We start from the raw sequence: 26,089 nt of genomic DNA on the forward strand, positions 1-26,089 counted from the left end.
GACATGTCAGGTGGCGTTCTAAGTTCATGACCTACAAACTTCCCGATAATTCGTATTAGGAACTACTAGTGCTATTTCCATTTCAGAGATGGGAGAATGGAAACAGAGGGTTTGAAATAAGTTGTCCATGGCAACCAGCTAGGAAATGAGTTAGCTGGGTTTCAAGACACGGAGAATGATCCAGAATCCACGTTCTAAGCTCCTCTGCTTCTTGGTCATGACACTAGCTTAAACCTGTTGAGACTCCATGTGTCAGGTCCCAGTTAGGTGAATTTCAAATATCATCTCCTTTAATTCTCCTTAACCTCACATGGTAGTGCTATTATTATTCTTATTTTTTTTTTGCTTTCAAACTTTTATTTAATGAATATAAATTTCCAAAGTACAGCTTATGGATTACAATGGCTTCCCCCCCATAACATCCCTCCAACCCGCAACCCTCCCCTTTCCCACTTCCTCTCCCCTTCCATTCATATCAAGATTCATTTTCAATTCTCTTTATATACAGAAGATCAGTTTAGCATACATTAAGTAAAGATTTCAACAGTTTGCTCCCACACAGAAACATAAAGTGAAAAATACTGTTTGAGTACTAGTTATAGCATTAAATCTCAATGTACAGCACACTAAGGACAAAGATCCTACATGAGGAGTAAGTGCACAGTGACTCCTGTTGTTGACTTTACCAATTGACACTCCTGTTTATGGCATCAGTAATCTCCCTATGCACCAGTCATGAGTTTCCAAGGCTATGGAAGCCTTTTGAGTTCACCGACTCTTATCTTGTTTAGACAAGGTCATAGTCAAAGTGGAGGTTCTCTCCTCCATTCAGAGAAAGGTACCTCCTTCTTTGATGACCTGTTCTTTCCACTGGGATCTCACTAGCAGAGATCTTTCATTTAGTTTTTTTTTTTTTTTCCCCAGAGTGTCTTGGCTTTCCATGCCTGAAATAGTCTCATGGGCTTTTCAGCCAGATCCGCATGCCTTAAGGGCTGATTATGAGGCCAGAGTGCTGTTTAGGACATCTGCCATTCTATGGGTCTGCTGTGTATCTCACTTCCCATGTTGGATCATTCTCTCCCTTTTTTATTCTATTAGCTAGTATTTGCAGACACTATTTTTGTTTATGTGATCCCTTTGGTTCTTAGTCCTATCATTATGATCAACTGTGAACAGAAATTGATCACTGGGACTAGTGAGATGGCATTGGTACATGCCACCTTGATGGGATTGAATCGGAATCCCCTGGTATGTTTCTAACTCTACCGTTTGAGGTAAGTCAGCTTGACCATGTCCCGAATTGCACATCTCTTCCCTCTCTTATTCCCACTCTTACATTTAACAGTGATCACTTTTCAGTTGTTTCAGCACTTAAGAAGAATTGTGTCTTGATTACAGTATTCAACCAAAAGTATTAAGTAGAACAAACAAAAAAAATACTAAGAGGGATAACATATCAAGTTGCTCATCAACAGTCAGGGTGAGGGCTGATCAGGTCACCATTTCTCCTAGTGTTCATTTCACTTTAACAGGTTTCCTTTTTGGTGCTCAGTTAGTTGTCACCTATCAAGGAGAACAAGTGGTATTTGTCCCTTTGGGATTGGCTTATTACACTCAGCATAATGTTTTCCAAATTCCTAACAGGGATCACTTTTCAGTTAAAATTTAAACACCTAAGAATAATTGTGTGTTAATTACAGAGTTCAGCCAATGGTACTAGAACAAAAAAAAATACTAAAATGGATAAAGTATTACATTGTACATCAACCGTCAGGACAAGAGCTGATCAAGTCACTGTTTCTCATAGTGTCCATTACGTTTCAACAAGTTTCCCCCTTGGTGCTCAGTTAGTAGTCGCCGATCAGGGAGAACATATGATATTTGTCCCTTTGGGACTGGCTTAATTCACTCAGCATGATGTTTTCCAAATTCCTCCATCTTGTTGCAAATGACTGGGTTTCGTTGTTTTTGACTGCTGTATAGTATTCTATAGAGTACATGTCCCATAATTTCTTTATCCAGTCTACTGTTGATGGTCATTTGGGTTGATTCTAGGTCTTAGCTATTGTGAATTGAGCTGCAATAAACATTAATGTGCAGACAGCTTGTTTGTTTGCCAATTTCATGTCCTTTGGGTAAATTCCAAGGAGTGGGATGGCTGGGTTGAATGGTAGGGTTATCTTCAGGTTTCTGAGGAATCTCCAGACTGACTTCCATAGTGGCTTTACCAATTTGCATTCCCACCAACAGTAGGTTAGTGTCCCTTTTTCCCCACATCCTCTCCAGCATCTGTTGTTGGTAGATTTCTGAATGTGAGCCAGCCATTCTAACTGGAGTGAGGTGAAACCTCATTGTGGTTCTGATTTGCATTTCCCTGATTGCTAGTGATCTTGAACATTTTTTCATGTGCCTGTTGGCCATTTGGATTTCCTCTTTTGAAAAATGTCTATTGAGGTCCTTGGCCCATCTCTTAAGTGGGTTGTTTGTTTTGTTTTTGTGGAGTTTCTTGATCTCTTTGTAGATTCTGGTTATTAACCCTTTATCTGTTGCATAGTTTGGGTCGTTCCCTCTAGTCTCCTCTTTCCGCTTGCCTGCTGGTGTCTCGGGCTATTGAGGTTCGGCTCACCTCGCGTTCCAGCGCTGGTGTGTTGAGTCTGCCGCTGGTGTCCCGAACTGTGGCCTCCCATGCTCTCCACGCAGGTCCACCTATTATTCTTATTTTACAAATGAAGAAACAGAAGAAGATCAAAGTTTTAAACTTTCACAAAATCATATGGTCCACAAACATCACAGGAGGATTTGAACCCAGGCAGTCTGGGTTTCCATTCTTGCTGATGGGGTTTAGACTCAGGATCTGACACTACCTAAGAAGGCAGGCGGAGAAAAGACCCTGGGCGTTTGGAACTCCAGGATAGCACTTGAGCCCATTAAGTCCTGAAGGAAAAACTCCAAGGGGGAAAATGCTTTCAGGTTTGAAGTCAGAGCTTACTCCCAGCTCACTTCTCTTATCCACAGTCACCAAAGTTGACCTGGAGTAACAGAAGGACAGCCCCAGTCCCCATCGAAACCACCTAGAGGAATCTAACAGACTTTCAGATGACTGTTTGCCTGGAGCATCTTCCCCCTGTAGCCAGGCCTTCACACTTTGTGAAACACGTCTATTCCTCTAACTCTCCATGTCACAAACTGTCAGTGACCCCCATGGTCCAGAGCACACTTGGGTGATGATGGAATTAGTCTCTGTCTGCACCACTTAGTGTGATGGACATCAGACACCTGTGGCTATGGAGCACTGGAAACATGGCTCGTGACACTGAAAAACTTATTTTTAATTTTAATGGATTTAAATAGCCTCCCGTGACCAATAAGTAGGATAGTGGACATGGTGCAGCCTGGCGAATGAGATCCCAAATCGTTGACTGTGTGACCCTTCCTGACCTGGACACTCCCATCCAGCACAGAGCATCCTGGTCTCGTCCGCATCACCAGAAGCTGCTTGTAGCTGCTTGGACTAGCTGGGCTCCTTTATGCTCCCAGGTTCTGCACAGCCCTTGACTAGGAAAGAACAAGAGGGCGGCCTCAGACACATGCTTTCCTGAGATGCTCACCTTCAGGGTCATGCAGCACACAGTCTGGAAAGCCCTGTGTCAAACGCCCTATCTCAAATGCCTCCTCCACCAGGAAGCCCCTCTCTCCTCTCTCAGCCTACACTGAACGTTTTCTCTCCCTCCCATGTCACTCAAGGCATTGACAAAATTTTGTCACCTCCAACTCCCTTTTACACTGATTCCTCTACTGTTTCACCGTCTCCTCAGCCTGGTTAGACCTTTAAGGCCAAAGACCATCTGTCACTCATCTCTGCACCCTTGACGCTGTTTCGATGGAAAAAAGCACCCGGTGAGAAAGTGCAAATTAAATTGTCACACTGAATTACTGAATTCACCTGGACTGACCAAATGTGGCGGTTCCCAAAAATCTTCAATGTATTTTAATGTGGAGTTGAAGCCAGGACATGTGATATCAGCATACAGAATGGAGTAGAGGAGAAGTTATCCCTCTCATGACTTGGGGTCTACGTTCTCTTCTAAGTCCAGCCTGACTTTCCCTTGCATGGTGTCCTGCCCCCTCAACCCCACATCCTCCCACCTTCTTGACTCTCTGGAGACCTTGTTCTCTTGAGCTCTGCCAGACTTTGGATTCAATCCCACTCTATCCTACCTCCAGTAGATAATTGGATGCTGTTGGTCTTGGCAGCAACCTGCAGGCTACACTTGTTCTTCTACCAGCAGTAATTAGTTACTAAATAAACAGCAAGACGGCTTCCAGAGAAACCCACATGCAGGACTCTCAGACTGGGTGGAAAATGTCGAGATGTAATGAAACATCTCTGAATCTCTGCAGAGTGAAATACTGCCGCCTCTCAGATCCTGAAAAATGAGAAAAAAATGGGAGAAGGCAGCACAGTTCTGCATCTTTGCAGTGTTGTTGGAGTGGCAAATACCCATGCAGTTGCCTGCCTTGCTACACTGCCGCTAGCTTGGAGTTTTGTTCCATGGGGCTTCCTGAGTGTGTGGTGCTGATTAAAGTTTTTTGTTTGTTTGTGGAGTGTTGAGAAGACATGACAGAGTTGGAGATGGCTGTGAAATGTGGCACGCCAAATATGGGACAGGGAGTTTTAGCTGGATGGGCTGTCTGGGGTCAGGGCTCATTGCAAACACACTTGCTTATAATCAAAGGGACTGCACAGCCCAGAGAGGGAGACGACTTTCCTGCGTGCACAGAGAGCTTTTTTAGCAAGCCAGTCCTGGCCTTCACCCAGGCTCCCTGACTCTCAGCCCAACGCTCCTTCTGCTGTAACTCCAAGAAAGGGGGCAAGGGGGGCTCTGGAAATACCAGCCAATGTTTCTTCTCAGTTATCTCCCTTTCTGTCAGTCCAAACGCTCCCAAGGCAAGTGGAGAACGGATGGGCAAGGATGCGGACTGTCAGCTCTGAGGTCACCGTGCCTGGCCAGTGCAAATGGATGGGAACACATTCCGAAGTGAGGGGAAGGTGACCCTGGGTCACATCCAGGTTTTCCAACCATCTACAATGACTATGAGCACATCTCTTAACTTCCTGGAGTCTAGTCTCCCATCTGTGAAGTGGGGCTCATAACCTGACCTGGCAGGCCATTTGTGGGGGGAATTGCACGAGATAATAGAAAGTAGCTATCTCAACAGTTCCATTTATTAAATGAGCAGCTATGCTGTGCCAGTACTGAGGGCATAGTCACCAGCCAGAGTCCCCAGGAGACTGTGGGTGTTCATTCCAGTTGGTTGAAAGGGCTTGGTTGGGGGTGGGGTGCCTAAGAAAGCAGCCCCAATGGCTGCAGACACTCAGACCTGGGGAGTCACCCTCAGTCCCCCTGCAATGTGCTGCAGCCCCCCACCCCTTACACACAGGCTGGCCGGAGCCCCTACTGGCTGTGCAGCACCCCTCACACCCTGCAAGACATCTGGAGCAGCTGACTCAGGCTCCAATGAGCTAATGTTTTTATTTTCTCTGCTTGTTTTTTGTTTATAAACCTGGCTTCCAAGGAGCATCCCAATCCAAAGGCAGATGTGAGATGCGAAAGTCAACCCTGAAGCTGATCACAGGCCCACAGGCCTCTGGCTCAGCTCGGGAAAACACCAGGCTGCCACACCTAACGGACCAGTCCCAGCTGCCCTGCCCTGATGCTGCTACGGCTGCTTCTCTTCAGTGCCCAGCTCTGGGCTGGAGGCTGGGAAGGCAGAGGCGAAACCTTCAAGCACCCTGCCCTGGAGACCTTCAGAAGCTCAGCAAAAAGGAAGAGACTGTTGTAGAATGCAATGTGATCAAGCTGTGACAGTAAAAGCTCCAAGGCTTGTTTGACAATTAAATTGGTTGTAGCAAATCCTCAAGGAAAGTTAATAATTACTCATATAAAAAGGGAAATGCAGGAGCTTTTGAAGCAGTGAGAAGGCTCTGGGATCAGAGTCCAGTGTTGGGGGGTGGGGCAGTGTGGTGCGGAAGAGAGGGAAGATTGTAGGGGGAGGGAGGGTTCTGATTGAGACAAGAGGGCCTTCTTCTTCTGGACTGGAATGTACTGTCTTCACTTTCTTCTACCTACCACGTGTTGAAATCCAGGCTAGGCTGGGCTCTAAGATCTCAGAGATGTGAAGGACTCAGTCCCTGCCCCCATACACTCATACAGCTGATAAGAGGATGCATGAAAAGCCACACAGCTGTACAACCCCTGCAGAAACACGGCAGCTGAACCGCCCCGAGCCTCAGTTTCCCCGTTTGCCACCTTACAGGGTTTTTGTGAAACGATCGAGGTGAAGCAGTTAGCAGAGTTCCAGGCATATTTTAAGAGCTCAGTGAATGTATGATGCGAGTGGGGATGACTGCCAAGGTACAAGCAGGAGCCAGTGAAGAGTGAGCAGTGGAGGTGTGGTGAGGATGGGAGAGCACTCAGAAAGGACCACCAGGCAAGTGGACACTTAGATTGGACCAAGAAAGGTGAGTAAGAATCCAGCAGGCAGAGGAATCAACTAAGTTCCTCCGATGGCATCTACACTTGTTTGGAAAAGTAGAGTCACTTCTGGGATTTCAGGAACTTTAATGTTAACATAAGAAACATAGATTTTGGTCATGCATGCTGGTGGTTTTTCAATTCTTCCTTCCTACCCCTCTTGTTTCTTCCATTCCTATATTTTTCTCTCTCACTCTTTCCTTTCAGCAGTGATATTTTTAAATATGTATTTGAAATTCAGAGTTACAGAGAAGGAGAGGCAAAGGCAGAGAGGGAAAGAGAGATCTTCCATCTCCTGGTTCAGTCTCCAAATGGCCAGAATGGTCAGGGCTGAGCCAGGCAGAAGCCAGAAACTTCATCTGGGTCTCCCACGTGGATGCAGGGTCCCAAGGACTTGGGCCGTCTTCTTTCCCAGGCACATTAGCAGGGAGCTGGCTTGGAAGTGGAACCGCTGGGACATACGGGATGCAAGAACTGCAGAGAGCAGCTTTACCAGCTATGCCAATGCCAGCTCTGAGATTTTTGTCTAAAGGGAACCTTAAACAGAGACCCATATCAAGAACAGATGGAGATCTCAAGAACAGCTGTAGAGCTGTCACAGCTGAGGTTCCTTGACAAAGCAGTCTGAGACAAGGTCTGTGGGCAGGTGCTGGTTTCAGGATATAACCTCAAGGAGCAGTAGCAGGGAACAGGGACACAGGAGAAGGAAAAGCCTGTACATGGGATGTTGTATCTAGCCGATCATTGCTGTAGGCATCGGAGGCTGGGTTCCGCTGGAACATTCTGAGAGCCATGTGAACCCTGATGAGTAAAAATCGGAGCTCATGTAGCCTGTATGGACTGCTGTGTGTGCTGCTCTTTGGGGAGTAGGGGTCAATGAGAACCTTGCAGCATAACTTTCGTCTGTGGAAGGGACTCAGCTGTAGCTTCTGAATAGTTTGGCACAGAAAACGCCTTCAGAGTAGATTCACTATCACAGGTGGACTCCAACCATGTGGCATCCGCCATTTCCACTCAATGGGTTACCTGGAAATTCCAAAAGGCTCAAGTTGATCGTAGCTTCTTAACTTCACTCAATTTCTCTTGGGCTCAGTTTTGTCCGCTGTAAGTGGAGACATAACAGAAAGTGCCTCCCAGAGCGATTGTGTGAGGATTACACAGATTAGACAAGGCCTGGCTGGAAGGTACAGGTCCCAGGACCTGCCTCCCTAGCCCTAGTGAATGCTAAGTGACTAGCAATGGTGCTGGTGATGAGAATACTTTTGAGAAGGCTGGGTGCTTCCCAGACCGTAGCACAGAATCTGGCCTGTGGGTCCGGCTAAGTGATGTTTGCTAAAGAACAAACGAAGTCAGATCTTCCCAGAGAACTGAACAAAGACAAAAGGATAAACATGTGAAGTGAGTTACTGGGAAAGTGATCGAAGCCAAGACTCCAAGTGAGTTGATGAGAAACCAGCCTTGTTTCTTTATTTTCAAAAGGATGAAAAACAAGACAAAAAAAAAATGAACCTGGGGTCTTGATGGACTAGAAAGGATGGTAATTGAAGAAAAGCCCAGGGGTTTCTTCTTTTTCTTAGCACGGGTCCATCTCCAACAAATAGGAAACTGCTTAAGTGATGTGGTCATTTCAGCTGGAATGGACTGCAAGGCATGCTGGGATTCCTAGGATGGACAACTGACGAGGTGAGGTAAGGGCAATTCTTGGTGGGGCATAGTAATTCAGTGCAAGGGACTCAGAAGCATTTGTGCACTGTCAGTGCCCTGCCCTGGTAACTGATTGAACCAAGTGCTCGCTCTTCGGGTAGAATCTACACAGATGTTGAAGAGCAGACACCTACTCTTTACCTTGCTTGAGAGCTGGCCTGGCAAGAATCTGCCATTTTAGATTATATACTGGTAACGATTGAGGGGGATCAGCTCTGTAGAGTAGGGCCATGGGCCACTGTTTTCATTCCTCCTATCTGAATGGGCCTACACAGTTGATTATGATTTAGGAAAGAGCCCCACCCACTGACAGAAGGCCTTGGGGTTGGAAGAAGGCCCAGCCCTCTGGAAGTAGGTAATTTAGAAGACACAGGTCCTCAGGGCCTCATCCAAGAGATCTAAGGTGTCAGAGCCGGCACTTGTCCAAATGGGAAAAGGAATTTGTGCCAGGAACCTGGGCAAATCTTGGGGCATCAGTGGGAATCCCTTGGCCTAGGTGGGGGTGTATGTTCAGCAGCCCAAGGGTACAGAACTGACTCGGGCTGTATCAACCTCACCAATCACAAGACACTGGTAGTAGTGGCCAATGGCAGGTCACTGCCTTCTAGGAGGGATTGGTATAGGATCCTGCTCCTTAGTTATGAACCATACTGCTGCATGATTCAAACAGGGTAGGATGGCACTTGTGTACTAAAAGCCTTGTGGGCTATTGGATAGTGGGAAAAATAGGAGCTGCCGGGTGAATTGTTGCTTACTTTTCCATACAGACACTAGTTAGATAAATTCTCTGCTAGACTCTAAGCTCTTGTGCTAGCAAATCCCACGTCCCAGTCTTGGGTCCCCTCTGCATTACCAGAAGCCAGCATAACCTTAGGCCTGTACAAAGTGTTCAGGAAGTCACTGCGGAATTTAGAAATAAACAATCAGAGCTGGGGGATATGTGTGTGTGTGTGTGTGTGTGTGTATGCACACATGCAGGTGAGGGGAATACTGTCGTCTTAAGAAGAGTGCATCTCTAAGATTCTAAATCTTAGACTTTTCAAGCCGAGACCTTCTCAGGTCATTGTAGCAGAGGTAGCTATGAGGGGAAAGAAACAACCCTCATCTGGCGGCCCTGCTGCCAAGTCTGCCTTTGAGAACTAGGCGCTGTGGGACTAACAGAGGGTTACTTGACGTTTCTGGGTCTGTTTCCTCATCTATAAAACAAGGAGATTGTGCCAGTTCTTGGGGTCCCTGAGGAATTGGTGAAATGACAAAATAGCAGCCCACAGCTCAGCTTCATAAATGTTTGTTGAATGGCAAATGCCATTCCAGTGACTAAAGCAAGTTCACCATGGCTCAGTTCTGCTTTTGGCCTTGACTCATCCTCCTGTTGTGTGCCAAGAACCATTTTGTCCTCAGCCTGGTTCTGTTTTCAAACTCAGAGGGACATTCACAAGGATAGATGGCAGCAGGGAAGATGCCACCCTGGACATCTCCTGCCCCTCCTTAGGAGACAGGTGAAGGTGAAGATGGCAGATCTGAAACAGGAGCTGAGCCCTGGGCACCAAGTGTGTGAATCTCTCATTGTAGCCACTTGGAGAGGGCACCATGCATGCTCTTAGAGGGGACAGAGCCCAGAGTGCCAGCTGCCTGGCAGCCCTAGCATGGGGAAATTCCAATTTTAGCAACGCTTCTGAGCTCAGGCCAGTGTCACTTGGGTTAGAGAAGCAGATTTATAAGCAGGGTGCAATGCACAGTTAAATAAAGCAGAATGTCAGGAGAGAGGCTATAAATTTATAAAGCCATAGATTGGCACAAGGCCATGATAATTTCTGTGTATGTTTCCTGGGGAAAACAAGCACAGAACAACAGATTTCCGCTACAGAGAGCATGGGGACTCACGTGAGGTCTGTTGGAGGGCTGTGGGCTGGAAGGCATCACTGGAGAGAGGAAGGAAAGAGACAGGCATTTGTTGACTGTGCAGGCCGGACCAGGCTCATCCCATCCATGCTGCAGGCCTGCAACACAGCGGGTACTCTCTGTACTGGAGTGAAAAGGAAACAAGTGTCCAGATTTGTTAAGTAATTCACTCAGAGCCATGAGACTGTGAGTGTCAGAGATGGGAGTTGTCTGCTGAAAGGGTGTTCTATTGAATCACATGGCCCAGGAGAATTTCTGGATTATGAATTACCATTAACATAAACTTCATTGACTTCTTCCAGCAAAAGTCAGAGAAGTAGGACTTGAGGGTGAATCTTTCATTCAAGCAGGTTATTGGTAAGACGTATCACATTCCTGTTGGGCCATTCTACCATATATCCTCAATACCAGTCTCCATAATGGCCTATCTGCCCAAGCTGTACTTCTGCTGTAAGGCCATGGGTTTTTTGTTTTTTGTTTTTGTTTGTTTGTTTGTTTGTTTGTTTTCATCTCTCAGAAGCATGAAACTCTACCCAACTCACCCCTCCTCCTGCTTGGCTCCACTGGCTACCAGCCATGGACTCATCTGATAACTCTAGTTTTTCTCCATGTTCAAGTTTCTGCAGACTCCAGTGCATCTTCCATCATGGAAGCCAAAGGGATCTCCCTGAAGTCTGGCTGCCCTCATGTCTCGGCTTTGCACTGGCATCTACAAGGGCCACCTTGAGCCGACCGCATGTGGTCCAGTTCTATGGCCTGGTATGCAATGTATCTGTATTTTCTTCTGTTGTAGTGTTTTTTGGTGTCATTCATTGCCTAACCAAATGTCATCAAAATTTACTACTTACAGTTCTTCTAAGAGTTGTACAGTCATAGTTCGTATGTTTAGGTCTCTATATATTTTGATTTACTTTTTACATAGGGTGCTATTAAATTTATTTTAGATGGTTTACTTCATTACAAGTGGTATAATGAATTTGCTCCTTTTTCTTATTAAAATTTCAATTATCTACTATAGTTATATAGAGAAGTTATTGATTTTTTATATTGATCTGTAACCAGTAAACTTTCTAAGCTCTTGCAGATTTTTTGTATCTTTTTTCCAAAGGCAAGAAACATTAAGTGATGATTGATACTAGATGTCCTTTTAATTTTATATCTCATTCATATGTATGTATATATTTTATGTATATATGTACATATAACTTCATTAACTTAACTTTTAGTAATAACAAGTGAGGTGATGGTGGTAATTAATATTAATATCTTGTTTTTGGACTTAATGATAATGCACCTGATGCTTAGTTGTTTGAAATTGACTTCAGTTTTTTTTTTATCTTATAAGAATTTTATCTTATAAAATCTATTCCTCTGTCCTATATCTAGTTTAATAAGGACAAAATGGTAAACTTCATTGAGATATCATCTGTTTTTATCTCGTTAACCATCTAATCTAATAATGTAATGTTGATATCAATATTTTCAGTACTGAACCATCCATGCATTTCTGTAACAAACTCTACTTAGGATGTAGCATTCTTTGAAGATAGTGCTCATTTAGAACCACAAACAATACATTTATGATATTTGCACAAATGATATTGCCCTATGTAAATATATGCCACATTTCATTTCTTGAGTCAAACCAAAGTGCATTAAGAAAGTAGGAAGAGGCTAGCAAGAAAGAGCCAAATGAGATTTCCAGATTTCATTTCCATTCTTTTTGGAGATTCTGGTCATTAGCCTGTGTGGCAAGTGCTTGTCACATAGTACTTGCTTCTCCCTCTAGGGTTCTGCCCCATTTTAGCCAAGCACAGGAAGGAAATACATCACAGGATAGTCCCAGCACCAAATGGGCCGCGATAGTACAGTAACTACCCAACCACTTAAATATTTACAAGATGTCATTCTGTGCTTGACATTTTACATATATTATTTCTCTTTTTCGCCCTCCTCCTCTTTGTTACCCTCCTTTTCAACCTCCTCCTTCTCCTCTTCTTCCTCCTCTTCATCACCAGAAAACTCATTGGTATATTAATTACCATAGGAGGTTGGAACAAGCATGTCCGGAGTACGTATACTCCTAAGTTCCTTCCCTTTAAGAAAGTTGTGACAAGCTTTGTGCTGCTGCCCTGAAAAGAGAAGTCATCTAGCAAACACCCCCCACACATTCCTCCACGCAAGTCTATGAGGAATTTTTTGAGAGAACCTGGCATTTGGGGTGGAGAAGGAAAAAGAACTGGCTCTACAAGGTAAGAGAAGGTTGTCGTCCCAGAGCACGGGGTGAGAAGCATGCTGTGGCAAGTCTCTCAAGTAGCGGGAACTTGTGTACCATCCTGAGAGATTCTAGAACTTTTGAGGTAGTGGCCCATGAGTGCCACAGAATTGACTACTGAGGGTTAAAGCCACAGACTTTGGAAAATAACCCAGTATCCGTTCTTAGCACGATGGAAGAGTTCCGTGTGTGCCCCTGGAACTATTCTCATGTTACATCTCCGTGAACAACAATGGTCGTAACAGAATCCAGCCTTATACTTTTCAGGTACCATGGAAATCTCCTGAATCTTTACACGCAGGGTAGAAGGGATGAGAGAGTCTCTCCAACGCCACATGAAGAAGTAGTGATTGACTTCATGCAGTTCAGTCTTGGAGAGCAAATTCTTATCTTCTGTGTTTGTTCAGAGGAGGAACCTGATAATGAGAGAGGTTGAGTAGCTGTTCCAGTGGACTCCAGGATATTATCTCAAATTGACCTGCATTCATAAACCAAGGCTGAGCAATTATCTGAGGATGACTTACATTGAGGGGAAGAAAGCTATTTCTTACTGGGGGGGTGGGGGGCTACCTTAAGCTGTGTCCAAGGATAGATGCAAAATCTGTGTATGCACGCATATAGCAGGGTACTTTATTTATTTTTTATTTTTATTTTTTTACAGGCAGAGTGGACAGTTAGAGAGAGAGAGAGACAGAGAGAAAGGTCTTCCTTTTGCCCGTTGGTTCACCCTCCAATGGCCGCCGCAGCCAGTGCATTGCAGCCGGCTCACCACATTGATCCAAAGGCAGGAGCCAGGTGCTTCTCCTGGTCTCCCATGGGGTGCAGGGCCCAAGGACTTGGGCCATCCTCCACTGCACTCCCTGGCCACAGCAGAGAGCTGGCCTGGAAGAGGGGCAACTGGGACAGAATCCGGCGCCCTGACTGGGACTAGAACCCGTGTGCCGGCGCCACTATGCGGAGGATTAGCCTAGTGAGCCGCGGCACCAGCCCAGAAGAGTACTTTAAAAAGTTCACGGAAAGGGGCTGGTGCTGTGGCTCACTTGGTTAATCTTCCACCTGCGGCACCGGTATCTCATATGGGCACCAGGTTCTAGTCCCGGTTGCTCCTCTTCCAGTCCAGCTCTTTGCTGTGGCCCAGGAGGGCAGTGGAAGATGGCCCAAGTGCTTGGGCCCCTGTACCCACATGGGAGACCAGGAAGAAGCACCTGGCTCCTGGCTTCGGATCAGCCCAGCGTCAGCCATAGTGGCCATTTGGGGGGTGAACCAACGGAAGAAGACCTTTCTCCCTGTCCCTCTCACTGTCTAACTCTGTCTGTCAAAAAAAAAAAAAAAAAAAAAAAAAGTTCATGGAAAATTGAATTAAACAACAAATTTATTTTGGTGTAAAAAATATTGACTCTAACACACAGTTTTTCATATAATACACATTTTCCATATACTTTTTGAAGACCATTTCTATGCATGGTCAATGTTTTTGTGCCAAAATAAATTTACTTTTCTAGCTTTCCATGATCTTTTGAAGTACTCGTGTGAGTGTGTGTATGTGTGTTTGTGTGTGTGTATTTTAATAAATATACTTACAGAGGGGGAGAGCTTTATGGATATATAAATAGAGTCATTTATTAATTTACTTACATAAACTTCAGCCTTACACACAACTCTCAAGGAAGGTCTTCCTTTCACGTTCATGATCTCCTCTTGTCCTAAAGCAGAACATGAAGAATTATTCTGGTGGTTGATAGATTTAGCATCCAGCCCCAGTTCTGCCACTAACTCTGTACTTTACTACCTTCATCTGTGACGTAAGAATCACACAGTGTTCCTTTAAATAGCACCATAGATATTGAGCGAGTTATTGGAAGTAGCAGGCTCTCGTTAACTGTGTAAAGATGTGCACACATGGACCCTGCCCTCTGCTGCGATTGCTCTGTTGAGCAACTGAGAGCTGCTCTGCAGCAGTTACCAGGATACTGAGATATACATTACAATGCAGAGGGGACCAGGACACCAGGAGCTGGACACCGGCCTTGGAAACTGATTGTTTACATTTGTTTGTAGTCTCCTTGAAGCAGAGGTTAGGTCATAGCTCTTCTGGGCCTGGCAAAGTCCATTGGAAACTGCTCATGGCCGGTCATCTCATCTGATTGCTTCTTTGCAGTCCTTCCCAGCATTCGGGGAAGCCAAACAAACAAGGTGCACTTCCTTCACCGCTCCAAGGAATCCCCCCTTCAGCGACCCCCACCCCCACCCGGAGAAACAGAAATACTGGAGATCCATCTACGCAGCCCATTGTGGGTCCCAGCAAGTGGCGTCAAAGTGGAGACCAAGTCATTCCAAGGGAAGTCCAAAGAGACTTGCTGTGTAGGCGTCTGAACTTATGATGGCATCAAGGCACCTGTCTGTGCTCTGAGGTCACTGCCTGGCATTGACTGGAGTTGTTCAGGACAAGCTGCTAATCCAGGCTAGTGAAGGAGGAGTCCAAGATATTTGTTAAAGAGCTGCAGTCATCAGTCTCCCTGGAGTCACAGCTCTGCAGTCCCATTCTAGCCAAAAACAAATAAACAAACAAAACAAACAAACAAACACAGCCAGACTATGGCTAAGGCAATGGGGTTTTCAGGGAAAGAAATCAATAGGAAATCAGTGAGCTGTAAAGATAGATGCGCTTTTCTACCAATATTGGGGAAATGCATCTTGGAAAGAAGGTATTTGAGGGACCAAATAAACACTGTGAGGAGCGAGACCCATATTTTGCTCTGTTTATTTGTACTCCAAGCTTGTGAAAATCCGAGTAAATGCTATGTATTCAATCTAAAAAATGATTGATGGATAATTGAGTGAACGTTCTTTTTTGGCAGCAAGTAGGCTGATCCTATTTGCTGTAAGTTTTTGTACAATGTAACTGTTCCTTGCTTATTGAGAAATGACTATTGCATCAACCTCCCATTTTTCTCATCAAGAATCACTAAGCCAGATACATCTCTAGGCTAAGTTCAAGGGGTTCTGGGGTCTGGGTTTAGTCTTAAGGCTATTCTAAATCAGCAGTTCTGAACCTTGATTCTTCCCCTAACTGTATATGTGGTGATGGAGAAGTCAGTTAGAGTTCTGAACTTCAATTATAAGGCTTTTTTTCATTTCAGTAAAAAAAAATTTATGTGATCAGCTGGTTATGTTTCTGGAAGTTTGCAATTAAGAGTAAGAGAAACACACTCTGGCATCAGAAAATGTGTAGACCCTGGTGCTACCACATTGAGCTGCATGTCCTTGGGTTAGCTTCTTAACTTCTCTCAGTCTCCTATTCCTCATCTCTAAGAAAAGGACAGTAGTAATATCCATTCATTGGGCTAAAGGGATAATATATGCAACACACTTAAACTGTCAAGAATATGGCAAGCAGTTATCACTACTAGAAAGAGGAAGCAATTTCTTATTTGCATATCAGCCTTAGATATGGTAGAGAGGCTTATTATTTTTAAAACATTCTGTATCTTTTAAAATAAACTTTGAAGATCATAGCCAGTCCACACCACTGAGTTTCTCTACAGAATTTTAATGTCAGCAGTGCATTTTTTGCCTCTTACTTCTTTTGGAATAGAACCACAAAACATAAAAGGATTTTATACATTGGATAACATCTTCTGCCCTTCTCCAGATCTTCAGGATATATTCCAATTTCATGAGGCAATTAAGAAAGAAGTCTAAACTCAAGGACAACGACCACATTGCAGCAACATGTGGCTATTCCCCCAGCGTTATCTCACACAGAATTCTCAGCTCATCCAAGGTTTCTGGGCCTCAAGATTCTTATCTCTCAAAAGGGAATTCCTGACTCACAGTGTTGGGGTGAAGCTCAAAACACAAGGCGTGTATAGAAATGCTTTTGACCTGGAAACTGACTGAGGGTACAGATGTGGCAATGTGGTCCTCAGAGCAAATTCTTCATGCTGCCTTTTGGGTTGCTGGTGGTTGAAATACTGTGTAAGGATCCTCCTCTTTTCTGCCTACTGATCGCCTAAGCTCTAAGGAGATTTATGACTTCTTCCTCTACCTCTATCTCCCTTCGTCCATCTGAAATCCTAGCACATCCCTGATCTTCTTTTCACAGCTGATATTCTCACTCCTGATCTTTCCAAGAGGCTGCTCAGAAATTCTGAAGGTCAGAATTCTTAGTCACAGGCTCCTGCTGTTTGATCGTCTTCCTGGCTGACCAATAGCTTTCCCTATGGAAGACTATTTTCAAGAGCTGGCTGACACAACCCCCTCCTTGTGTCATTTTCTTCTTGCTTCCTGTAAAACTCTTGGGAGTTTGAATGAGTTCCCTGGATGAAGGATTTTGAAGAGGAGAGCCTAAAGGGCCAAGAGCTAGAGCAGGCTCACAGGACTCACAGCCCAGATTCATTGAAGTCAAGCATGGGTCCAAACACCTGGTGGTCTACACTGCACCCTCAAGTTTTGCCTGATGATGTTCTGTGTCTAACTTTATTCTCACGCATTGTGGGGTAGGAATAGTGTCTTGGTTTTCCAGATCAGAGAATAGAGGCTCAGGGGGGTTGCTTAACTTCCCTGAAATCACACAGCTGGTTAGTGGCAGAGCTGGAATTGACACGCAAATCAGTCTGCCACTCAACCCCACTCTTTCTTTCCCACCCTCCTTCCCCATAACAAACCACTTCCAGACAGTGAGAATCAAGGGTAAGTTAGTGTTCAGGCTGAATATATTTTAGCAGAAATATTTTACTTTGGTAGTAAAGAAGTTTTCCAAATGAAAACAAGGTTTAATGAACAATATCCCACAGAGACCTGGACGCTGGAACATTGGTGACAGCATTCATGAACATCAACAGCTGCATCAGCTGGGCAGCTTTCGTCCTGAATCTCCTGGTCTCAAAGACCCAGAGGTGATTTCTGATGACATCAGCAGCCACGCAGTTCCAGTTTAGGAATCTTGAAACCACATGTGTGACTCACATGTCGTTGTTATAACAGTAGGAAACACATTAACTCGGCTTTAAAGAGCTTCAATGAAAAGTCAGGTTTCCAGAAGTACATAGTCTGTGCCTTTCTCCCGATGACAGTGCCCTTGCGTGAGGCTGTCCATTATGTGACCTAACAGCTTAACAAGACTCTATTTGCTTTTATAGACTCCATGTCCTAGCACATTCCACTGAACTTACAGCAGGTGACTAATGAGTATTTCACCACTATGACATTTTGAGTTGCAAGCTATAGGGACTATAATTTGATTGAACAATATATTTAAAATGTTTTTGAACACTTTTATTACCAAATGAGTCTGTGGAAATAAATAAGAGTTCTTTCTGTGTAGCTTAGGACTGGCAGTTATAATACTGGTCTCTTACAGACATTTGTGAATGAAGAAAGATGTCACTTCTATTTTTTTAAGACTTCGCTGTCAGTTCCTTTTTTTGTTTGTTTGTTTTACATGCTTAAAATCAGAGTTTCCCATAGTTGCATCATTAATGTGTGTGCCTCAGAATACTTAACATTCTGTACTGTTGGCATAGGAGTTGAAGACCAAAAAAAAAAAAAAATATACTAGGAAATAGAAAGGCAGTAGGATAGAAGCCACTAGCTGTAGATACAGCCCATCATGGATCCAGTGTCACCTGCTGCTGCTTTCCTGGGTACAGGCTTTTGGAGGAATCACTGACCCCTCCACACCTCAGTCTTCTTGGGAAATCATTACACTTCACAGGTAAATATTTTGAAAGATTTTACTTATTTGAAAGGCAGAGAGAGAGGAAAAACAGAGAAAGAGAAAGACAGAGACAGAGAGAGGTGATCTGTTGATTCACTTCCCAAATGTTCATAACACCCAGGGCTGGGCCAGACTGAAGCTTGGAGTTAGGAATTCAATCCAGATGTCTCATAAGGGTGGCAGGGATTCACCTACTTTAACCATCATCTGCTGCCTCCCAGGGTGCACTTTATCAGGTAGCTAGAATCAAATCAACTGGAGTTGGGACTCCAGTTCTGGCACTCTGACGTGGGATGTGAGTACCCATGTGTTATCTTAATCACTACACCAAATACCCACTCCTTCATAGAGAAATCTATAAGAATTAAAATAAGATGTTGGATGAAATGCCTAATAGTGAATATTCAAAAAATATTAATTTATTTATTCTCTGCCTCCCTGGGAGCTATTGACAACCAGGTAAACATTGCATCAATTCTAAAGGGTAGGTACAGGGACTGGTGGGGGAAAGTGCAGGGAAAGAATAAGGTAAAGTCAGAATTACCAAAAGAAGGGGGAAGGTACTGGGAGCCCACTCTTGTAGGGCATCTACCACTGTGGACCAGAGAATAGAAGCAGTGTCACAAAACCCGAGATTAATTTGTTTATATAGATGTGAGAGCCTACCTTGTGTGGGCTGGTTTGACAGAGTGCGGTTCTCTGGGAGATTCTTTCCTGCTCTTTTAGGTGAGGTAGGGAGAAGGGGAAAGGAGCATATATTTAATCAAGAGAGGGAAAAAAGAGAGAGCAAGAAAAAAGAAACAGGACTGAATTCTGGGTCATTGAAACTCTGATAAAATTGAAATAGCAGTGTCTTGTTTGTTATTCCAATTTTAAATTAGTTTTTAACAGATCAAATGTGATCTGTAGACACAGTTCTAAGAGAAGAATGATGTTCTGTTCCTCCCTTCCTTCCTTCCCCACTCTGTCCCACCTTCTTTCCTTCTCACTTTCTTTCTGCCTTTTTTTTTCCAGTTTTTGAGATAACTTATTTTTAAATTACATTACAGCAAAAAGGCTTAATCCTTCACAGAGTAAGAAGTTTAACAAGTAAAAAGCAAAAAGACTTTAGTGTAGTGAGAATTTAGATAATGGCTATACACACTAGAAATGGCAATGTCTTGAGATTTCATTGTTATGTTGTGGGCATAAAGCAATGGAACAGCAGGGGTCTAAGGAAATACAAACATAGCCACAAAGATTAACACCTGATCTGTGGAGCCTCTGGATTTTGAATCACTGAATGTAAAGAAAGTAAAAGCAGTTTTATTTGTATTTGGTTTGTCCTTGCAGTGGAGTTTTATGTGGGTGATTTTGAACTCAAAATCTTCCTTCCAAGAGATCCACTGTACTGGGAGATGTGTTCCAAATTTTCTCATAAAACTATTCATCATCTTTGTGGGAAATGATTTAACTTGTCTTGGTGGGCAGCTGGCTAGGAAATTTTAATGAAGGAAGGGGCATGACCAAGTTCATATGCACATAGAGGCTCAGCAATCATGACTTCATAGCAGCTTCTATAAAATGACTTCAAAAGATTTATTTGAACAGTATCCGTCAAAATGGGCAGGTGCACCAAAGAACCAGCGTGGTGCCAGACTGCATTATATCTACCCAGCTGGGTAGGGGATGAGCCAGAGCCTTCCCAGTCCTACCCTCCATAAGATTTGCTTAACAACCATTGAGAGTGTGTTGACTACCCCTTCCTGCAGAGACAAGCGAGCTATATTAGAGGCACATCAAGTCGAGGGCCAACAAAGCTCATTGTTCGGGGTGACATTGGTGAATGGGAAGACACATCAGTGTCCTGTTCAGGTACTCCTTCCTGGCTTCTGGGTGCCTTTGTTTCTAACAGATGGCATCCTTGGGCTACCCAAGCCCCATCCCAGACAGTGGAAGAGCCCGAGAGTTTACACCTGCTGGAGCAGCCCTTTACCAGTGTTGGGTGCAGAATGTGAACACTCAGCTCCCCTGCCTGGAGTCTGCACAAATTCCGAGGTGTAATTTCCACCCAAGACCCTCTCTATGGGATCAAGCTGAGGCTGGGCATTGTCTGAAATCCCACCTTTGCTTCCTGTCCTGCTGCCCCATCCCTCTGTCCTGCTCCCTCATCCTTTTCTAGGCTGTTTCAGGGATACTCCTCCAATAAATCACTTGCATTTGATTTGCTATCTCAGAGTCTGTGATAAAGGCAGTGGATTAGTCCAACAGCCTTTTGGGTAGGAGGACCTTGTAGGTATCACTGGAAGGATAAAATTGTTTCCAACCCCAGGAAGGAAGCAAGGCTGAGCTCTCTAGGACGGATTTCAGACTGGGCGTGATGAGAGCATCCTCAGCTCTGCTTGGAACTATGAAGAAGGTGGTGTTTTGACTTACAGTAAATCAAGGTAGAGACAGGAAGTGAGCATGCCAGCTACAGCCAAGGGTCAGGATAATTCAAAGAGCCCTGAGACCGCAGTAGTTGCTGTTTTGAACTTTAGCAGATGGAAGATATGACAAGTGACCACCTTAATCAATACATAGAACACATGAATTTTCCTCTGGGAATTCCGAGGAAATATTGAAGATCATGAGATCTCAAGATTTCTCAAGAGATTGTTATTAATTCAGTAGGCACTGAGATGTGAGACCACCTGCTCACACGTTTCTAACAATCCAAACAGTCCTCAAGGAAACTGTGATGCTGACTTATAGATTGGGTTGCTTGCCCACATTGGCAGCAGCTTACCATCCATCCATGCAGACATGGGCAGGGCTCTTGTCAGGCACGTTGTGGCTGGGATTCCAGCATCAACCGAGACAGGGAAGTACTTGGTGATCCTTTCAACTCCTGGGGATCAGTTACTTCAAAACTAAGTAGAGAGGGAGCCTGGCAGGGCCATCAGGGCATTCGCTGTTTCTCTCCAATTGGAAGTGTCCATCATTGTTCGACACATTCCCCTTGAGGCCCTACAAAAGAGTGACAGGCACTAAAGTTGGACAAGACAAAGGGTCAGAGTTCTGTGGCTCACCAGGCAGACAGGAAAAGGACTCCCTCTTTTATCAGTAGCTTCAACTGAATCTGCTACTTGGCTCATTCGGCTTTTATTGCACAGGGCTGGCTCTCATTTCAGTATGGGTACACATCACAGGCAGGTTTGGCCCTGCCATATCTTCAGACCAGGTAGATGTTTATTACCCCATCTGCCTCTCCACTCCCAGCCTCCCTGCACAGCACTTAATTATGTGACACTCTGAACACTGCCACCACTTGTCTCACCTCACTCTACCCTGCAGGCCTGTCCCTACAGCCTCATAGTGTCCCTGCTGCCAGGTACACAGATTTCATCATGTTGCTGGGTCCATGTGAGGTTGAGTCTGCGCTCCTTGGATCATGTAGAAAGGGTAACAGTTGTATGCTGAGAAAGTGAGTTATGTGTTTAAAATACAACTGACATGGGAGTCAGATGCAACCTGATTAAAAAAAAAATTGGCCTGAGCTGTGGCTCACTTGGCTAATCTTCCACCTGCAGCGCCGGCACCCCGGTTCTAGTCCTGGTAGGGGTGTCAGTTCTGTCCTGGTTGCTCCTCTTCCAGTCCAGCTCTCTGCTGTGGCCCAGGAGGGCAGTGGAGGATGGCCCAAGTGTTTGGGAAGAAGCACCTGGCTCCTGGCTTCGGATCAGAGCAGCGCGCCGACCGTAGCGGCCATTTAGGGGGTGAACCAAAGGAAAAGGAAGACCTTTCTCTCTGTCTCTCTCTCTCTCTCTCTCTGTCTAACCTGCCTGTCAAAAAAAAAAATATATATATATATATAAATAAAAATAAAAAAATTTGAGAGGCAGAGACAGAGAGAGTCTGTGTAAGAAAGAAAGAGTGAGATAAGGAGGGAGCACTCCCAACAGCTGCTCACTCTGCAAATGCCCTAGGGGTTAGGCTTGGGGGAGGCTGAGGCAAGGCTGAAAGGAAGCCAGAGCTAGAAATGTAATCCACATTGTGGCTTCCATGTCTCCCACATGGGTGGCAGGGAACCGCCACCTGGGCCATCACCACTTCCTCCCAGGGTCAGGATTGCCAGGAAGCTGGAGCCGGGTGTTGAATCCAGGTACTCTGATATGGGATGTGGTCATATTCACCAGTATTTTAACTGCTAGGCCCAACATTTGCCCTCAATCTCCTAATTTTTGGTAGTCTTTAAACAAATAAGGCCATTTGGGGCCCAGAGCTTATTCTTGAGAATTAAACTTCAAAGATATGACGTATTTTCTCTTCAATATGAACACTCAACCTGAGTTCTGAGCTGGGGTATGCAGCTCTTGGCATGGGGAGCTGGAGCCCATTCCTTCTTTTGGAAATTGTTGACAGAGCTAAAGCTTTGGGTGGAGTGGAAGAAATCTGTGCCCACACTTTGGGGGAGAACAGCAGGGCAGTAGCAGGAGAGTCTGCTTCCCCTGGAGGGAGCCATGGAATCTGGGATTGTTGGGACCAAGAAAGGGTAACTATTGATGGAAGTTATCAAGTGGTACCTATAAGGACAAGCGAAGAGTTTCCTGGAAACTGCCCCTCTGTAAGCTCCTGTAACTTCACATGGAAAGGATAGGGAACAGGCCCATGCCCTTGACCTTCCCTTGCACACCATGCAACCTGGGGAAGAGAGGGTTACACCGTGTGGGGAGTACTCAGTACTCTCCCTCTCCATTCACCCGAAATCCCACTGGGGTATTCTAATCTCCTTGGAACACACTGCATTATCTGTACTTTTAGCAGAGCTCACGTTTCAAATGGCAGGCAGCAGAGCAATCTGATTGTTTTATGGGCTCAGCCAAGAGAGGAGCTCCAGTTGCTTTCTCTTGGCCAGGTGCCCTCTTTGAGGGAGAAGACCTGCAGTGTAGAGAGACTAGCCAACTGCTTAAAGATTTCAGACACTTCAAAGGCAAGGGAGGAGCCAGAAACGATAAAAAGAAAAATGATAAACATTCAGCTTAAAGACAGGCTGAGTGAAAACCCCTGAGAAATTACTTGAGCTGAGTTAGGGGCTGATTCTCAGAGGCCTGTGGCATTGTTCCATGGTGTTACCCAACATTCCAAGGAGCAATTATTAGCTTTGTTTTAGTTGTGATTAGTCTGGTTAATGATTCGTAGAGGTGGAAAGACAATGAGAGTGGGGAAGATGAGCCCACAGAGTTTCTGCTCCAGCCTGGCGCTCTCCAAGGAACAGGAGCCAATTCCACCTTCCAGGGGCCCTAGGGCATCTTTGCCCATGTTGAAAATTTAATTTTGAAACTGTTGATAGGGAGAAACAAGACTTTTTAAAGCCAAAGGCCTGTGCTGTAGAATAGCTGTATTTTCTGCATCCTTAAAGAACTGATCGTATAATTGCGGGCAGTTATGTCCTAGGACTGCATCACTAGGGCCAGGGACTTCACACAGGCTAGGGGAGCATCCCAGTAATCAGCTGGAATATTTTGGTCCAAAATATGACAAGAGTCATCCTGACTCTTGTGAGAGACTTAAATAGCTCAAGCAGGAGCAAAACTTGAGATTTTTTATTCAATTCAACAGTTGTATTTAGTTGAGCATTTGTTATGGGTCTGACACTTTTCCAAAGACCAGTGAACATAGCTAAAGACCCCCATTCTCATGGAGCTTAAATTTCAGAGGGAAGACAAACACTAAATAAAAGTCACAATATTAAGTCGATTACATGTTAGAAGTCGATAGTGCCACGGAAGATAAGAAGAGTTGAGCATGGAAAGGAGTGTTGGGAGTGTTCAGTGTGCCCAGAGAAAGGCAGGTAACAGAATTCAGTAGGTGGACAGGCTTGGCCTTGCTGAGATGATGAGATATGGGTAAAAGCATGAAGGAGGTGATGAAGGTAGCCTAGAAGTTTCTGGAGGAAGAACATTCCAGAAATAGTGTGAGAGAGTGAGAGAAAAAGGAGGAACCTTCACACAGTGGAGGCAGGGAGGCTGGCATGTGGTGCAGTGGGTTAAGCTGCCACTGGTGAAGCTGGCATCCCAGAACAGAGTGCCGGCTCAAGTCCCAGCTACTCTGCTTCTGATCCAGCTCCCAGCTAATGCACCTGGAAACAACAAATGATGGCCCGTGTGTTTGGTTCCCTGCTACTCACGTGGGAAAGCCAGATGGATCTCTTGGCTTCTGACTTCAGCCTGGCCCAACCTCTGCTGCTGTGTCCATTTCAGGAGTGAACCAGCCGATGGAAGATCTCTCTATCTCTATCTCTATCTCTATCTCTATCTCTATCTCTATCTCTATCTCTTCCCCTCTGTCACTCTTTCAAGTAAATAAAATAAATCTTTAAAACCAGGAGTGGAGCCAGGGGCTACTCCATATGCATTAGAAGAACAGTTAGGAAGCCAGGATGAACAAGGTGAGCTGAGCAATGCAGAGAGAGGTTGGAGACCCAGAGGCATGAGGGTTGGGAGAGGTCTGCTGAGGTCTTTGAGACCACTTGGATGATCCTGCCGGGGTAAAATATGACAAACACCAAGTCTCAGCGCACAAAGGGACTTGAATAGTTCAGATAGAAAGACACATGTATAGTTATTCCTCAAAATCTAGAGGACACGGTCCCAGGACCTTCTATAGGTGCTCATACCCCTTGTATAAAACAGGTGGTGTTTGCATGTGACCAATCCAAACCTCCCCTTGACTTTAAGTCATCTCTAGAGTCCTCGGAATACCTAATATGTTGTGAATGCTATGTAAATAGTTGTTATTCTATATGGTTTAGGGGAAAACGTCAAGAAAAATGCATGTTCAGGACAGACACAACCACTTCATGCTTAACGACACAATACATGTTAGCAATGATGTAACTTTTTCATTTTTAATATTTTCAATTCATGATGATTTGAATCAGTGGATGCAGAACATGTGGATATGGAAGGTTGACTTTGTATATAGAAAACAATACATATAGCTTCTGCCTTCAGGATGTTCGCAATCTATTGGATAGATTAGTAAACATAACAAATAATAACCACCTTTGTGATAACTGGATATTGGTGGATGCTCCAAGGTGTGCAGCACTTAAGCCACCAGTTTAGCCTACATCCGATGAGAGCAGTTGGTTCCCAGTGTAGACTCAGCCCCAACTCTACTTGGGGATGTTCTCCTCCAGCTTTCTGCTGAAATCATAGAAAGAAGTTTTGGCCACAGTGAAGCTTTGAGTTTGCCCTCTTGGCTCCTGCTACTACTGGCTGCCCTCCATAGGTGTGTCTTTCTAGTGGGGACTCTCCTTCAATAAAATCTAGACTGTGCACATTGTAAACAGGACTTTGTGCAAGTGAAAGCCCCATGCTGGTAAACCCCTGAGCAGAGCAAGGACGAGCTCCAATCAAAGAGAAAAATACATGAGTAATTTAATTAGAGTCCTTGGAAACTTAAGGTCTTCAAAGCAAACAATTAGAGTATTGTAATGTATTCTTGGAAGAGTAGAAAGTTTGCAGAAGTTGGTTTCAGGTAGAACTGGATTCATGTACAGGTTTGATCACTTGCTAGCTGTGTGATCTTGAACCCGTCTCTTCCTCTGTTCCATGGGATCATAATATCTGCCTTTTTTAGCTCCCAGGGCTATTCTGAGGATCATGCATACAAAAGTGCCCAGTAAGCTGTAACATTCTGTGTTATACATTTTCATTTCTAAGGTGACTTCTTAAGGAAAACTTCACTGGTTTGATTCATCTGACACGCTTCAAAATTATTTGGATTCATGGAATCTTTATGTTAGAAAGTACACAGCTGAGAGAGACTCTGGGTCTAAAATGTACATGTTACAAATGAGTGAACGGTGGTCCAGAGAGAGGATTTGATTTATTTAATACTGCACAGCAAGGGCAGGCATTTAGCCTAATGGTTACAACGCTGGTTAAGGTCTCTGTGTCCCATATCAGAGTGTCTGACTCCGGCTCTTGA

At 44.6% G+C, this 26,089-nt stretch overlaps 1 long non-coding RNA gene across 3 annotated transcripts; it reads right to left on the reverse strand.

The window, feature by feature from the left end:
- Positions 1-284: 284 nt before the first annotated feature.
- LOC127490512 (uncharacterized) lies at positions 285-21,865 on the reverse strand. 3 transcript variants are annotated; one of them, XR_011385279.1, is made up of 5 exons: positions 20,904-21,865; positions 14,053-14,120; positions 12,689-12,833; positions 10,125-10,266; positions 285-2,714 (listed from the first exon to the last, which is right to left on the reverse strand). It is a non-coding gene; the product is annotated as an uncharacterized lncRNA (long non-coding RNA). The 3 variants fall into 3 exon arrangements; XR_011385278.1 differs by lacking the exon at positions 20,904-21,865 and having other exon boundaries at positions 14,053-20,702; XR_007918487.2 differs by lacking the exons at positions 285-2,714; positions 20,904-21,865 and adding an exon at positions 3,322-3,555 and having other exon boundaries at positions 14,053-20,702.
- Between the last annotated feature and the right edge of the window lie 4,224 nt (positions 21,866-26,089).

Source organism: Oryctolagus cuniculus, chromosome 1, assembly GCF_964237555.1.
Source record: "Oryctolagus cuniculus chromosome 1, mOryCun1.1, whole genome shotgun sequence".
NCBI lineage: Eukaryota > Metazoa > Chordata > Mammalia > Lagomorpha > Leporidae > Oryctolagus > Oryctolagus cuniculus.